General features: G+C 35.7%; 1 long non-coding RNA gene across 2 annotated transcripts; it reads right to left on the minus strand.

Annotated features, from left to right (window-relative positions):
* Positions 1-2,026: 2,026 nt before the first annotated feature.
* LOC125658691 (uncharacterized) lies at positions 2,027-6,155 on the minus strand. 2 transcript variants are annotated; one of them, XR_007363774.2, is made up of 4 exons: positions 6,116-6,155; positions 5,703-5,856; positions 2,628-2,694; positions 2,027-2,285 (listed from the first exon to the last, which is right to left on the minus strand). It is a non-coding gene; the product is annotated as an uncharacterized LOC125658691 (long non-coding RNA). The 2 variants fall into 2 exon arrangements; XR_008798461.1 differs by lacking the exon at positions 2,628-2,694.
* Positions 6,156-16,752: the final 10,597 nt, after the last annotated feature.

The raw sequence follows: 16,752 nt of genomic DNA on the forward strand, positions 1-16,752 counted from the left end.
CATAGAAAAATCAATTAAATACCCGGACTATCAGGTCTATATACCACTTCGTAAACAAAACTTACAACACATATGACAAAGATTCGTAAACTTAACTAACTATATACTAAATGAAGTATCCTTGCTGGGGTTAGTGATAGATAACAATTATATATAGCACTGAAAGCATGTCACAATCATACACTCAATGTACATAATTCTATGCATTGATACTCCGTAACTATGCCCTTGAGTTGGTAATATTAGATATAGGCCTAGCCTATGTGTGGATTTTTATTGTAATGCAAGATGGTACATCTCATTAAATTCTGCAATAAATTGAATTGTTTTTATGAAAATACCAAATTTGATTAATTGAAGTATATTAAATTATCTTCATTTGCTCATACATGAAATATCCTCTCGAACGTACACTGTTTTGGAAAAATACTCATCAGATTTGTGCGCATGTGTCGATTCGTATTACCTTGAACATTGTAGATACCAATCTACACTACACCTCTTATGATAGCCTATGAGTACATAGCAAGTCTCAAAACCTGACACTTAAACAAACATGGTGATTGTCCATCGTCCTCTCAATAAACTCAATCAAAATTTATAAAGCTTTTTTTTTTTTTTTAAATGAATGTACCTTTATTACAACATCGTTCTGATCATACAAGTATTCTAAAACTTAACAATAGAATCTATGACCAACTGGAAAATCTTGTATTGGAAAATAAACAGGCGGTGTCGTAAAGAGGTCACATTTCATTTTTTGAGAAATAGAAATTCGTCCAAAAGTTCGATATGATATGACAAACATTTTCTAGATCGCTAAATTGACAAACATGAAGACAAAACTTTAAACGCTTAAATTAACTGTTTTCATTAATGTTACATGCATCATCACCTTATATTTGGAGATAACAATTAAAGCAATCCCAAGCTTTAAAGAAAATTCCATTAATGTCTATACCAATGGCACCACAGACTATTATAAGAAACTCGATACTTTCATACCAAACTCCGTGAAGCCTCAGTACGTGTCTACTTCTGAGTATCGAAGCCAGAAATCTATAAACATCTCAGAAGCTTATTTTCCTTTTGGTTGCTAATTAGCGGGAGTGAACGTTATCCAGGACCGAGAAATAATACTTTGATTTCTGACGACTATTTTGAGTGTTTCAGTAGCAAAACTATATACGATAGACATTGATGAAAAATCTCTCATAGGCAAAGTTCGTGATTTTGTTTGTTGTATTTTATTTATCGTCGCACTCGAGAATTTTTCACTCATATGCAAACGTCACCATTGTCGGTGAAAGGCAGCAAAATTTAGGCCTGTAGTCGGCGTTTTAGACCTTTGAGCAGAGATATATTTATCTTGCCACATCTGCTGTGATGCGGGGCCTCGGTTTTTGCGGTCTCATCCAAAGGACCGCCCCCATTTCGCCGCCTCTTACGACAAGCAAGGGGTACTGAGGACCTAATCCAGATCGGGATCAAAACTCATGAAATTCAAATCATTGCTAACCAGTCCAAAACTGCAATTATCACAGTTACTTATTCATGGCTAGATTCATTAATATCTAACCCAGAAGTCAATATCACGTGTGTACCTTCATTAGGAAAGATTTTGCATTTACTCCGGTTGAGCTTGACAGAATGACAGACAGCGATGGGTTTTTGTTCTTGGAACTCTTTAAAATTCTTCAACCAACAGTAGGCGTGGTGGCCCATCTTACAAATCCACAAATGTGGAATGGGGGTAATGGTTTCAACTTAGATAAGACGAGGTTCAAAAGAAATTCCAAAAAATTCAGAAGAGATATGAAAAAATACCCGAAAGTAATTCACCTGTGATATTTCAGAACTACTGCACGTATCACTGATTATAATATCTTTATTTCAGAGTTTTTTATAAACAAGAGTTTCAAGAACAGTTTCCAAGGCACCTCAGATCCGTGCAACTAAATGTATACATCTGCACATTCAAACATTCAATCACAGACTCATCGAGAAATCCACTGCAATAAATGTGGAATGGAGTTTTTGAGAATTAAAAAACCTTTTCACGTTTTTATTCATTGCTCTATATAAGTCATGAAATTGACAGGCATGTATCAAGTTTATTCCTGTATTGCTATCAAATTACAGAAAGGATAAATAAAGTATCATTCTAATATTTTAACGATTATAAAACTCGCGACTCCTCTGTTCATTTTTCGCTGCAATTCGTCAGATCAGCAATGTGTTTTCAAGGGTCCTGCCTATTATCCCATCGGTATGTTTTGTCATTCCTGTGAATCTGAGAAAAGTTAGATCCCTGAATAATCTCAACACTACTATGAACTTGATGTAATAGGTCCCCCTTACTATTTCAAATCATAACAATATTGATGTACAAAGTAATAAGCACCTTAATCGGTGTTAGCCATGACAACACTGCAATACAAAGCAAATCACACTTTGATATGATGATGGGGGAAATAAATAACACCTTGGTAAATAATACCAATGCTGATATACAAAGTAAACAAGACATTAATCTTTGTCATGAAAAAGGTCAAGATAACGAACAGTGATCAATCTCGTGTAAATGTTGCTACACAAATTAGATTACACTATATGATCTTACTTACTTACTTAATCCTCTTCGTGCATGTCTGCACATAAAGCTGAAATCAGCTCCCGCCACACTTGTATGATCTGTTTGACATCAATTGTTAGACAAGGTAGCAGGGGACAGTTTCGCACTATAGGCCCGGTCAACTTTTTCAAAAAATGGAATTACCCTGTATTTGAAGTGATATTACATGTGTAAAAATGTATACAATAATTTTAGGATGCATGTCAAATGTAGCCGAGTGCTTAGTAAAAATGTTGATATACAACATGTAGGTGTCACCATGATTCCTAGCATATAGATGGGTGCAAATACGAAACTAAGACACGTGGTCAGTTGCTGAAGAAATTCCGGTGAAAACATGCAGGGTCTAGCAAAAGGTCTGTAGCTGTGAGGGAAGGTGGATGGCCCCATATGAGAGGTAGATTTTTGAGAAGGGCAGATAGGGTTCTTGATTGTGCACAGTGTCTAAATCCCCATGTTTGGTACTGTGATGGTGTGGGGGTGGTGCGGATTAGCCCAAATGAGGGAAAATCAAAGCAAAAAAGGGGAACCTGCTCAGAGCATGTTTTGTGCACCAGCACCAGTATTTATAGATTACATGTAATTTAGGGTCATAATTTATTAACTACACTAATATGAAATACAAGTATTGACATAAAAGGGAAATATGATTTTTCATTAGTCTGTCATAATCTGACTTTGGTGTATACCCCCTATCCACATGTTTCAAAACCAAAGAAACTGTCCCCTGCCACCCAAGATACAATCAACCGATCATATTAAGTTTGACGACAGATTATTCCACTGCTCTTATCAAAATATAAGGCTCATCAGTTAACATTGAATGCTTGCTCAGCACATGATCCTACCAATGGTGTTTCAATGGATCCGTGTCTGTATTTTGTATTTTGTGTAGGAGCTTCGCTAAAGGGACATGGACGCAATTTGAGCTGAAAATTCTTAAATTTCATTTTTCCGTTTGTAATATTTACAATGATTATCAAAGGTATTTCTAATGGTCAGCAAAATGTCAATGTCAGTTGTCGAGGTACATGGGAGATAAAGAGCTCACAATTCTTGGTTATGTAAACAAGGCGCATGCCATGTTTTTGTTTACATGTAAGCTAACTATACTGGTAAAAGTTCGTTTAAAGCAGATTTTTCAATTTACAAGTTAATTCTGAACATAATTAAATAGTTTCTAGTGTTTAGCACATCTCATTTTGTTTTAAACATGTTATTTTCTAATAAGCAATCTACATGTAATCAAAAACATGGCACGAGCCTTGTTTACATAACAAAGAATTGTGAGTGCTGTATCTCACTTATAACTCAAAAACGGATATTCAAATTTTGATTGACCATTAGAAATATTTTAGTTAAGCATTGTAAACAATACAAATGACAAAATAAAATGTTCAGCTCAATCGTGCCCATGCCCCTTTAATCGCTGTTGGTTATTTTCATCATTTTTATAACAATTCAGCATACTTTGATCTTTTTTATCAAAGGAATACGGATATAAAAAGTAGACAAACAAGACTGCCATCTGCAGTGGTGATCAGCAATGTGAACAATACTTTGATTTTAATGTGTTATCAATACTGAAATATAAATCTAAAAACACTCCATGATCTTTGGAATTAAGAATACAGGTACATGTATATAATGCAGATTTGTCTTTGAGTCATAACAATCAAGGTCAACACATTCATCGATCTTTGTAAGAAGCAACTGTCCATGATGTCATAAAGTCTAGTCTTTAATTCATCGTGAAGCGCGAGAAATGAGTTATCAGGAATTCTTCATTTGACTAAAACGCTATTAGACATGTCTGAAATGACATGTGCAAACCAACGACTTACAGTATTAAATTTTATCAATTTACACTGTGGACAAAATATGCACATCAGGGTCAAGAAACAGAACATGTTAAATGAAAAGGTAGAGAGCGTACCCTAATGTGATCTTTCGGTTGAGTTTGCTCATATTTGATTCAATCTTTTGAAAATTAAACTTCGTGTAAATCAACCTACATTGCACAGCTCAACCTACTCAAAATACACAAAAATATCGCACATGTAATAATAGGGGGCCTGATCCCCCATTTTAAACAACGCACTTTCCCCGTTATTATTACAAATTTCGTTATTTTACGTACACAGTTTGATCTATAGTCTCCCAACTTTATTTCAAAAATTTGAAAATGTAAAATTAAATCGATGAATTGAACTGAAGGATCAACCCCCATCCCCCACGATTTAGATCTCTGATTTTGTTTTATTTTGCTTACACAAGTCAAGAATATTCAGAAAATTGTGAGGTCAACTTCTTCGACTGTCCCCTTCCACTTTGAAAACGATGCTACGAGTCCGATTATATTTATGTTAATTAGTTATGAGATTGATCACTGTTCGTTATCTTCACCTTTCGTTTAAATCCACATGCTCTCATTTTGATTTTATTTCTATTGTTATTTTACAGAGTACATGTACTTCTGAAATTCTCGGTATTAATCTAATAATAATTTCAACAGATTGATTGAATATTAATCCCGCTCGAGAATATGTCACTCATATGGAGACGTCACCAATGTCGGTGAAGAGCTGCAAAATCTAGGTCTATCATCGGCGCTTACAGCCTTTGAGCAGGGAGGGATCTTTATCGTGCCAAATCTGCTGTGACACGGGGCCTCGGTTTTTGCGGTCGTCTCTTACAACAAGCAAGGGGTCCTGAGTCAGGACCTATTCTAACCCGGATCCCCGCGGGCTTCGACAGATTAAACAACAAATTCTTCTGTAACAACCCCATTTTCCTAACCCACAATTTGTCGAAATGTTCATTTTGAAAAGTGTTCTCCATAAGATTGATCGAGAAACTAAGTCTTTTATCAGAGATACAACTGTTAAAATTCAAATTAATAAAGAATTTCGTATCGCAAGCTTTACTATACTCTATTTGTTAATACTGTTTATTTGAAGTTCGGGACCGCAATGATCAGCACGTCCCCACTTTCTAGTGTAAGCAAAATAATTACAAATAGGTGGGCAAATAATCTAAAAATGAGTAGAAAACAAACTTGACTCACGGTGGGAAACCTCGGTATTTTGACCAGATGCTGTATCCATGAATTCACCATCTGTGACTCTCCTACTCCGAATATAGTAGGCGTTATTAGGGGGTAGTGGAGATGAGTAGGTGACGAATATAACACCATAGACGACGACAAGGGAGGGTAACACCTGGTGAAATAATGAAGTACCGACATTTATTCGCGAATGCAAAATTAAGATGGATTAAAATGCTAATATTGATAAAGGTATATTAGTTATATACCTGTGTGCCAAGATGCCTATAAACAGAAAACATTGAAAATATTCTTGAATCAATTGTTACATTCTTACTTTATTTTTTACCTTATCATCAGCATTAACTTGTTATAGTGTTTCTCAATACGTGACTTGTATTGTTACAAGAGATAACATCCATAATTGTTCTTACCATTTTGAATACAACCTCAGTGGCACCTTGAATAGCAGCCGACGTCACATACAATACGACTCACAAAATTGTTCATTATATACATAGATACTACGCCATCATCGGAAGTAGGTGTGTCATCGCCCAACCACTCCCAACAATCAGGCCAAAGCACCTGTTAAACGTATAATGATATTCCTCACACAGTAGTTATTTGCATTTGATGTTGTGCTAGTTTATGTTTTAACGTCAAGTATAGTTAGTCCATATAGCGGTTTTTGCATGCAGACTGTTATTGAACTGCATTAGTAGTTTATGAAGGTATTGTTTTAAGTTTGATAGGCCAACGTGAGATTCTTATTCGCCTAGGCACCTTAGTCCACCTCTGCTAATTCCAAGGGTCTGCGTTTGTTTTATTCTCAATTTTGTGTTCTACATAGGACGGAACTTGCCCCATATTTTAGCACTTTTTAAAACTTGGCGATTATGAACCGTCAAGGCATTTTCGTTATATTTATTGTATTGCGCTTTGTTTGTCGGATTTGTCAGTTTGTTTAAAACAACTCTTCGTACAATTGTTTTCTTAGGCTTAAATCACAGGCAATTGCATCGCTTGGGGTCGAATTTACTACATGTATTAAAGAGTAAAGGTATAGAACTCTATATATAGGGTACCCAAGTTAGCCGATGTAAAAACAATAAACCAATTGATATAAAATTCTACTTTGTATTATAATATATTCATTCATAATCAATCTACATTACTACCAAAGTTCAGCCCGAAATTCCATATACTTCCCAAGATATGCAAATTTGAATTCGGAAAAATGCCTATTATTCTTGGTCGACTTGTAACTGGGCCCTGGCACTATACGACAAAACAGAATGTTTGAGCATTGCAACAAGCAATTACATTGAATCTACGGTATAAGATGAATTTCTTACCCTTCTTCATAAAATGAAGTCCGTAATAGCTCCAAGTGATTGAAAAAATTTTAATTGTCTGTACTTTCAATATCCCAGCCCAATCTCTACCTTGAGTTGTGGTTCCTTGCTCTCACTTACACCTCCGTCAACGTCTCCAGAGTTTTAAAAGATTTTTGTAAAGTGGAACGTATGCTCAAATAAAGTATGGTTTTGACTTCAGTTACAAAAATATGCATAAATAAATAAATACTGAGCAGATGTCAAGTCTTTTTGTGACACAAGAAGTATTGATTTGGGTTGAAACGTGGATATTGGGGTTGTTATATTGCACCAGGCCTATTCATAGGTACATGAAGAATATATAGTAATGGAAAATAATCTACAAATAGTTTCTTGTCCTACATTTTCCCAATATTTTATAAAGTAGTTCTTAGTTTTATTAGCCGTAAAAAAAAAGGGGGGGGGGTGGATTTACATGTGGAACAACATTGCTTATTTTGAGACGTTAACAGAGGTATATGTGATGATCCCAGCCATTACGGTAGTTACGACTTATTACCCAAAAGGGATGAAATGATCCATAGCGATTTAGAGACTCAAATACTATTATTTATCAATATTGATTCTTTATAGTGCAGAACATATGCTAATAACAAGTCTTTATAAATATACAAACGTCTTATTATGTCCTTTTTATCTAAACCAGTTTATCACAGGTGTTTGACGATTTATAATAATGATGTTAATGTGGGTAGTTAGTGGCACCGATGAAAATGACTGTGATAAGTGAAAGTAGGGACGGTTTTACAATTTTCAGTCACTTAGAACTATTACTGACTTCATTTTATGAATTGGGGTAAGAAATTCATTTTAGAAATGATATCTTCTGCTGTAGATTCAATGTAATAGCTTGTTGCAATGCTCAAATATTCTGTTTAGTCGCATAGTGCCAGGGCCCAGCTAAAAGTCGATCAAAAATAATGGGCACTTTTCCGAATTTATTTTTGCATACCTTGGGAAGTATACGGAATTTCCGGATGAACTTTGGTAGTAATGTAGATTGATTCTGAATATATTGGAATACAGAGAAGAATTTTATATCAATTGGTTTATTGTTTTTACATTGGCTAACTTGGGCACCCTATATATAGAGTTCTATACCTTTACTCTTTATATAGTAAATTCGACCCCAAGCGATGCAATTGCCTGTGGTTTAAATGCATAGTCTTATTGGTGGGTGATTTGCTTTGGTTATCTCCTCAACAAATGCCTATTCTAATTCCTGAAAAGGTGTTGTGTTTCATTCTTATAATGGAGCTACGTGTGTATTTGTGCCAGACAGAGCATCACCATATCAGCTATAAAGGACTTTTGAAATGGATTACTGGAAGGCAACTTGTGCAAAAGACATCGGGGACGAAGGTAACTTGTACCAAAGATATCGGGGACGAAGGTAACTTGTGCCAAAGACATCGGGAACCTGTTGCATAATAAATTTTGTCGCTTATGTTATTCTTTTTAGACCGTGGTTATTTATAGCCAGTGCTTCTGTGGGTCTGTGGTGTAACTGTATGTCAACGGGGATCCTAGCGCTGGAAGTTTGCAGGCAGAACATCAAGACATCATTGAAATTAAATCTGTATGATTCTAAGCAATTTTGGAGCATTTTGGATGACTTTTTGCTATATGCACACGAAGATGTAATCTCCACTTACCGAGCTTATGGTACATTCCTCGATTCATAAGATACCGGCGTTGTAATCAACAAGTATACCACACTGTTGTTCATTACAGGCTGCTCAAGACCTCGGTCTGTTCTCATACGGGTTTTCAAATAGTCTCGCGTTCCCCAGACTCTCGCTCTCGAGACTTTTCACGAGCAAGAGTCTGGTGCGATTCCTATATTAATTTTATGACCAGTAAAGGGCATTAAACCAAAACAATAACAACAGCTATTGTGTGTTGAACCAAAATGCCTTTAATATTGATAACTGAAGGTATTTCAGTTGTAATTCAAATTTCGCCTTTGTTAACAAACATTGACAGTTACTTCGAACTTCAGTTCCTCCATGTTACAATACCGATTTTCGGTAGGCCTCGATTTGAAATAAAAAAAATAAAATAGGAATCGTACCAGACTTTCGTTCGTGTACAGTCTCGAGAGCGAGAGTCTGGGGAAGGCGAGACTAGTTTTCAAACTGTACATTACTCTCTGCTGAATCGATGCTTTCATTCATGCGAAAATGATGTGACTGTGTTTCTAAATAAACGTAATACGTACTTAATTGTGGATGGAATGTATTGCTAAGTACACATGTACCTCTCAGTTGTATAATCTACAGTAATAAATCAAGCGGATTAAAATAAACAAATAAACACTAAAATTATCAATTTGTACTGCGTTTGTTCTGGGTTCAATTAATTTAATTTATTACTTTTTATGTATTCATTCATTCATATTGATCATGAACAGCTCAAAACCACGTGTTGTATTTTTTCAAATCATTTCGCTCTCTCAGTCTCATGCTTTAAACTAGTTCATAATCTGTTCATAGTCAATATGAACGGATTGTGTCGCGCGCTGAAATTGGTTGGTTCATAGAGGAAAATGCGATTTGTAATGTAAATATATGTGCATCGTTCAAATCTGCATAGCATCCATGAGGAGACGGCTTAGGTAAAAAAAAATAATTGAAGGCCAAAAACATTGGAAATATAAATAAAGTGAGAGACGTAGTCAGTAAAATCAGCATGTCGAGCATCATAATAAATATCTACACGAATACTACACATCAATAGTAAAAACAAACTTGTGTAGCATACATTTCCATACACAGTTTATCTAGTTTTTAGTTTACTACAAATGTACAAACACTATATCAACCAAAAAAAAGGACAGAGCACAGTCTGCAAAGTTAAAAATCATGAACAAATCAACAGAGACATAACAGCCACAAGCAAATTTTACATACAAATGTCAAATGCATCGAGAAGGCAATAAATGCAAATAAATTGCAGCAAAACAGCAGGAAAAGAATTACCACATTAGCATAAATACTGGACGTATAGGTAGAAATCCTTATCCAGTTTCTGACTCTTGTGAAGACAGTAGAAGCCGGAGTGAGAAAGGGAATCTGTCTCTCAAGAACTTCTTTCAGATCAGTTTCTAGAATAGTTAAAAATTCCTGCATTCCTCGATTTCCTGAGTAAATCATGTCCTTTAGATTTTGAAATCTAGGCGTGTTCCGTGTGTGGCAACAGCAATTTCAACAGTGCTCTCTGTAATACATGTAAAAATGATCTCCACCACACCTTTAACAACTGTTTTTCTTGGCAGAATTTTCTACAATATATGAATGTAATGCAAAGATATTGGTTTCCTGATTGAAAATGGTTGGGAGAGTAAATAAACAAATACTGATATATAAAATACGCTGCATTTCTATCAACACGTGACAATCTACTATATACAAGATTGCTACGCGTAGCCATGTGTCTCCCGCCGCCGCAAAAAAGGTGAAGCACAAAAGTCCCTTAACTCCTGTAAAATTTGTAAAATCTAAATTGTGGTGGAATGTTATCAACTATATATTGTGACTAACAATCTTGCAAAATTTGAACAAAATCCATTCAGCGGTCTCTGAGAAGTTACATAGACAAAGTGTTCCTATAGTGTAGCATGCACAAATTCAACAAAGTCCCATAACTCCTGTAAAAATAGTCGAATTAAGATCAACTACATATAGTGACTAACTATCCTACAAAATATGAACAAAATCCGTTGAGCGGTTTCTGAGGAGTTGTGTCCACAAAGTGTTCCTATAGTGTAGAAGTTACAAATTCAGCAAAGTCCCATAACTTCTGTAAAATTTGTCGAATCAAAATGGTGGCACAATATGATCAACTATGCGACCATATTAGAATGAGTCCAATAAACAATACTTTAAAGCAAATAATAAATGACCGGAAAGCATGCCAATGCAGATATGTTCGTTCTGTGTACATAAATGTAAAGTGGATAATAATTTGTTTTTGTCCTGCAATGCCTGTATACATTTTAGAGATATGGAGTTATGGATATTGAGTATGTATACTGTATTGAGGCATGCTTCACCATAGACATTCCATACTTGACAAGAAAGCTTATCGAACACGCACAAGTTATTTACCTGCATGTACTGCAAATGAAACAGCTATACAAACATTTTACCGGAAATGATCCATTTATTGATAAAATTGTTAGAATAACGAATAAAAATTCCCATCTGTGCACCTGTTGAAAACACGTTAACATTTTCATTTCTGTGAGAAAGATGTAATCGGTGATTTACACTTGAAAAATGATAATTTATTCCCAATTTCATATTTTCTTTTAAAGAGTTGATGAATGTTACAAGAAAACCTCCGAGGTCAAGAAATGTTTCTTTGAAATATAAAAGCCGAGACGTTAGTCGAGGCTTTAATATTTCAAACAACATTTCGAGACCATAGAGGTTATCCTGCAACATACATGAAAACAAGAATTTAGTTTCTATTCTACTACGGCTCAGAAATATACAGCCGATCGTTTCCATAAATAGCCAAGAATTAGGTCATTTCATGACGTCATGACAGCTTCCAAAACGGAGTACATGCTTTGGGAATTAAGGTGAGCAATGGAGGGTTAGCTAAATTTCATGTTTAACATGAAGTCGCCATTCAGTACTACATACTGTAAACGAAATATTCATCTCCCATGGTGTTTCTAAATATGCATTAAAACAATGGGCCACATCGCTCACATGAGTCACCTTCGTCCATATTTAAAGACTTTCCCTATATATTCGCATGTAAAACTTTGATGCCTATTGTGGTCCCATCCTACAGCTGAGGGTCATGATTTTTACAAACTTTAAAAGACTTAAAAATAGGAAGCGATTGTCCCTTCGCCAAACGCTTGGCATCTACATGTAGAAGTGAGAATCACAGGTTTCTCGGATATCAGACCCAAATAAAATACCGTACTTTTTTTCGCGGATCACTGAATGTGGGCGGAGCTCATCTATGGTCATTGTTATTTACTTGGAATTTACCTTGCCAAGAGATCAGGGTGCTGTGTATACTTTTGATGTACACAGGAAGGGTCTCAGGGCTGTCAGCAGTGTTTCTGTGGTCATAGTGTTTGTATAATGGTTGTATCCCTATGGCTAGATGACACACAGTCTACACCACCCCTCTTTCTCTCTTTTACTCTCAGTCATTGGCTCAATGAATAATTTCTTTTATAAATATAGAGCTATCATAAATTAATAATATAATTCATTTCAATTAGTTACAAGTTTTAGAAATTAATGGGCAAATTATTGTCTGATTTATGATTGTGTAATTTATAATACATGTATATAGAGGGGGAAATTACAATTATATTAAAATTGGTTGTTCAGGTCTTTTTAAAAACAATTGAATTACAAGAAAATAGCAGTGGTGGACAGGTCATTGCTATCAAAACTCTAGAATACATGGCTAATTCCTCAAGATCTAAAGAATGCCAGTAGGTACTGGTCCTTATCGTTATCAAAACCTCTCTCTGGGGTAGCTCCAGACCACAGTTTCTACAGATGTCACTCCACCTATGATCTATTGTTAAATGTTTGACTGACAGACAGCTAACAATTTGGGGGTGTTAACTTAAAGTTGGGTCTTTAAAATCATCTAAATCGCTTATTGCTTGATTTAAACTCGAAATATTTTGGCTAATTTTGTCAATGCAAGTCTTTTCTACTTATTTTCAAAAATGATTGAATCAAGACATACGTTCCAATTGGTTTTGTCATATATTTGCTTAACTTAAATTTTTCGATCTTTCATGCAACACCTTTAGGGAAATTAACATGAGACGTGCAACACCTTCTTTGTGGGGAATTCATGAATCCGTCCTTTTAAGTCAATCTATTCCCAAGCTCATGATAAAGAATTTATAAAAGTAAACAAGTGGAATGTATATGCGACAAACTGGTTAATATATTTTCAGAAATGCATCTTGGCTTTATCACAAAATGAAAAAGAGGGTGTTTCACCGAAGCGGGAATTTTCCCTATCCGGAGCTCGGTACCAGCACTCGTGTCAGACGTAGAACTGACTTTCATCCATATTTAAAACATTGTTGTGACGTCAGTTCATTGTTTTGACAGTACTTTATTTTTCATACTGTACTGAACATAGTCCAGTATTATTAAGAGCAGTCCAGTATTATTAAGAGCAGGCCAATATTATGAGAAATACTGGACTGACAGTAAAAATCAGGAACAAAGTGTTTCATGAATAATCCGATATAATCCGGATATGAAATCGTTAAGGCACCACAGTTATAAATCCATGTCACAATCATTCATTTAAACACATGCACATTAAAGTCGCAAATTCACTGTTACATCCCCGGCAGTGATGTTTATTTCTTTTCTCGATCCAAAGGAAACACTTTCATTGAGCTTCACTTTTTTCGGCTCCGGCAGGGACACTGTGGACGGTTTTTTAATTAAATCACTAACACTCTGTAATTGTTCATCGGAGGTGCGTTTGTAGTTGCGAATCGCAGATGACATGACGAATCTTTTATTTGCTCTCAAATGATGCTGCAGTGATATGATTATTTCATACACTGTATTCGGATAGTACTCTTTTCCTGCCTTATTTCGTACTTTAAGAATAAAGAATTTCAATGCCGAATTCAAATGTTCATTTGACATAGAAGTTCGCCGTGCCATTTCCGCGCGTTTTTCCAAGAATTAAAGACGCTCACTGCCCAACGTGTCTTGTTAAATGGTATTGACAGGTTTGGAGTCCAAAACAAAGTCTTGTACATCGTGTTCCTGTAAAGGCAATGCAAATCGCTCGAAATTGTCCACTTTCTCTATTTCCTGTGAGGCCTGAACTAAGAGGTCATTGTCTGCATCTGATATATCAGAAAAACAGTCACTTTTAAGGTCAAAGTTCAATTTAAAATTTGGTTTCTTCCTTCTTTCTTCCTCTAAATCCAGAATATCATTCAAAATAGCATCAGAATTCTCGTCTGCTAAATCCGTAGTAGTATCGCGAAATTTATTTCGAGTAAGAGGGTAGTCATCATCTGAGTCCATTTCTTCAAGACACCCGGACTAAATGCTAAAAGAGGGATACGGCTTCTGTTTTTATACCAGTTATAAGCCTACGTGTCAGTATCATATTATTAGGGTTCCCAGAAAGGAACGTAGGAAATCAATGTTTTGTTTTATCTAAAACATTCTTTCCGAACACCCTTTACGTCCCCTCATTCACCCAAAAAAGAAAACCTGTTTTGTTGAGTGCAGTCTTCAGACAATAGAATTTAATTTCCATGAAGAACAAAACCCTGTTTTGAGGAGTACCGTATTATGACAATTGAAATGATGAGCTAACAGTTTTTTGTGAATTAAAGACAAGATTTGACCTTGTGTGCCATTAAAGTTTATGAATTCCTAATATATCAAAATTATTAAAAACAAATCAGAAACGAAAGGTGTAAATATATTTGTCTATACCAATGATTATTTGTACGTGGGTTTTTTGTGTGCGTTTAAATGTATTTGTTTTTAGATAGAACAATGTTTTAAGTAAGATGCAAGACTCGATGGTCTACTGTGTCAGATACGGGACTGATCACTCGCCGCTACGCGGCTCGTGCCAGTCCCGTATCTGACATAATAGACCATCTTCGTCTTGTATCCCTTACTTATACTCCGATTGCGTATTTCCTATTTATATACCTGTAGGATTCCCCAGTACTAAGGGCAAGATTAATACATTTTATGTGTCAATACATTATACATGTAGTCTAAACATAATTTTTGAAATCGTGAAAATTAAATTATGGTTTATTTTTCTTCCTCTGAGTATCAAAAACAGAGTGTTACGAGTGTATGAAATATTTAATATTATATACTATTACAGTTTCATACTCTTATGTATCACTTTTTTACAACCAGCAGTTAGTAACTGTACATGACTCTGACCATAAAGCAAAATATGGGAAGTTTAATACGCATTAATAAATTAAATTCAACAAAAGTATATGTACATGCACCTGAAAACATTTATTCACCATAGCAATATGCTACTGGAATACATAACATCTTATCCACTTAAATTATTTAACAGTCATTTACCTTGTTTGGCCTTAAATTTTTTCTTTCAAATGAAAGCTTTGCAAAGTTCACAACGGTTTTACGTGAAAGACACCATATTAAGCCTTTTTCAACACCTTTCACTCAGAAAAATATACAAGTTCTCGTTAGCAACCTTGACTATTAAAACACAGGTATTGCATGTATTCGGCGTGTTTATTGCGAGTCCTATTCACAAACTAAACAGTGTCCAGGTTGGAAGCTTACATGTATTTCAAACTCGGCACTTTCTAGTAAACAGAGATTTGACCTGAAACATAAAAAAATAGAAGTGTGTTTCAATTAAGAACAAGAGATGTTTGTAAAACACATATGCCCCCCCATGGTGCAAAATTGAAAAGGGTTATACACACACACATCATTTAATTGAGAGTAGTATCATCAATTCAAAATATTGAGCAGACAATATCTTCCTATGTCAAGAGTGGATTGACCATGTGACCTCAAATTCATTAGTAGTCATCTTCTCCTGATGATGTACCAGTGTACCAAGTTTGATGTCTGTCAAGCAAAGGGTTCTCAAGATATTGATTAGACAGTATATTCCTATGTCCAGTTTGACCCTTGACCTTTGACCATGTGACCTCAAATTCAATAGGGGTCATTTTCTTCTAAAGATATACCAGTGTACCAAGTCTGATGTCTGTCAAGCAAAGGATTCTTGAGACATTCAGTGGTCAATATATTCCTATGTCCGGTTTGACCCTTGACCTTTAACCATGTGACCTCAAAATCAATAGGTGTCATTTTCTCCTGATGATGTACCAGTGTACCAAGTCTGATGTCTGTCAAGCAAAGGGTTCTCAAGATATTGAGCGGACAGTATATTCCTATGTCCAGAGTAGATTGACCCTTGACCTTTAACCTTTTGACCTGAAAAACAATAGTGATCCTCTTCTTTTTATAACCAACTCACATATGAAATATCATTACAATCAAGTGAATGATTCTTAAGATATTGAGCGGACAACTCATGCTCTACCACATGGGGTTAAGACCAGCAGTTTGACCTTGACCTTTGACCACGTGACCTGAAAATCCATAGGGATCATCTACTCTCTAAGGAAAGCCTCTGTATCAAATTTGGCTATTATCAAGCAAAGGGGCCAAAAGATATTGAGCGGACAACACATGGGCTTAAGACCAGAGGTTTGACCTTGACCTTTTACCATGTGATCTGAAGGTCAATAGGGATCATCTACTCTCCAAGGGCAACCCTTGTACCAAGTTTGGTAGTTATCATGCATAGGGGTCAAAAGTTATTGAGTGGACAACACATGGTCTACCACATGGGGTAAAGACCAACAGTTTGACCTTGACCTTTGACCATGTGACCTGAAAATCAATAAGAATCATCTACTCTCCAGGGGCAACCCCTGTACCAAGTTTGGTTGTTATCAAGCAAAGTGGTCGAAAGATATTGAGCGGACAACACATGGTCTACAGACCGACCGACAGACCGACCGACCGACAGTTGCAAAACAATATGCCCCCTCTTTTTCAAAGGGGGGCATAAAAATCTAGATGGAAAACATACATATGTAAAATATTTAC

The sequence above is a fragment of the Ostrea edulis genome, chromosome 9, assembly GCF_947568905.1.
Source record: "Ostrea edulis chromosome 9, xbOstEdul1.1, whole genome shotgun sequence".
Classification (NCBI taxonomy): domain Eukaryota; kingdom Metazoa; phylum Mollusca; class Bivalvia; order Ostreida; family Ostreidae; genus Ostrea; species Ostrea edulis.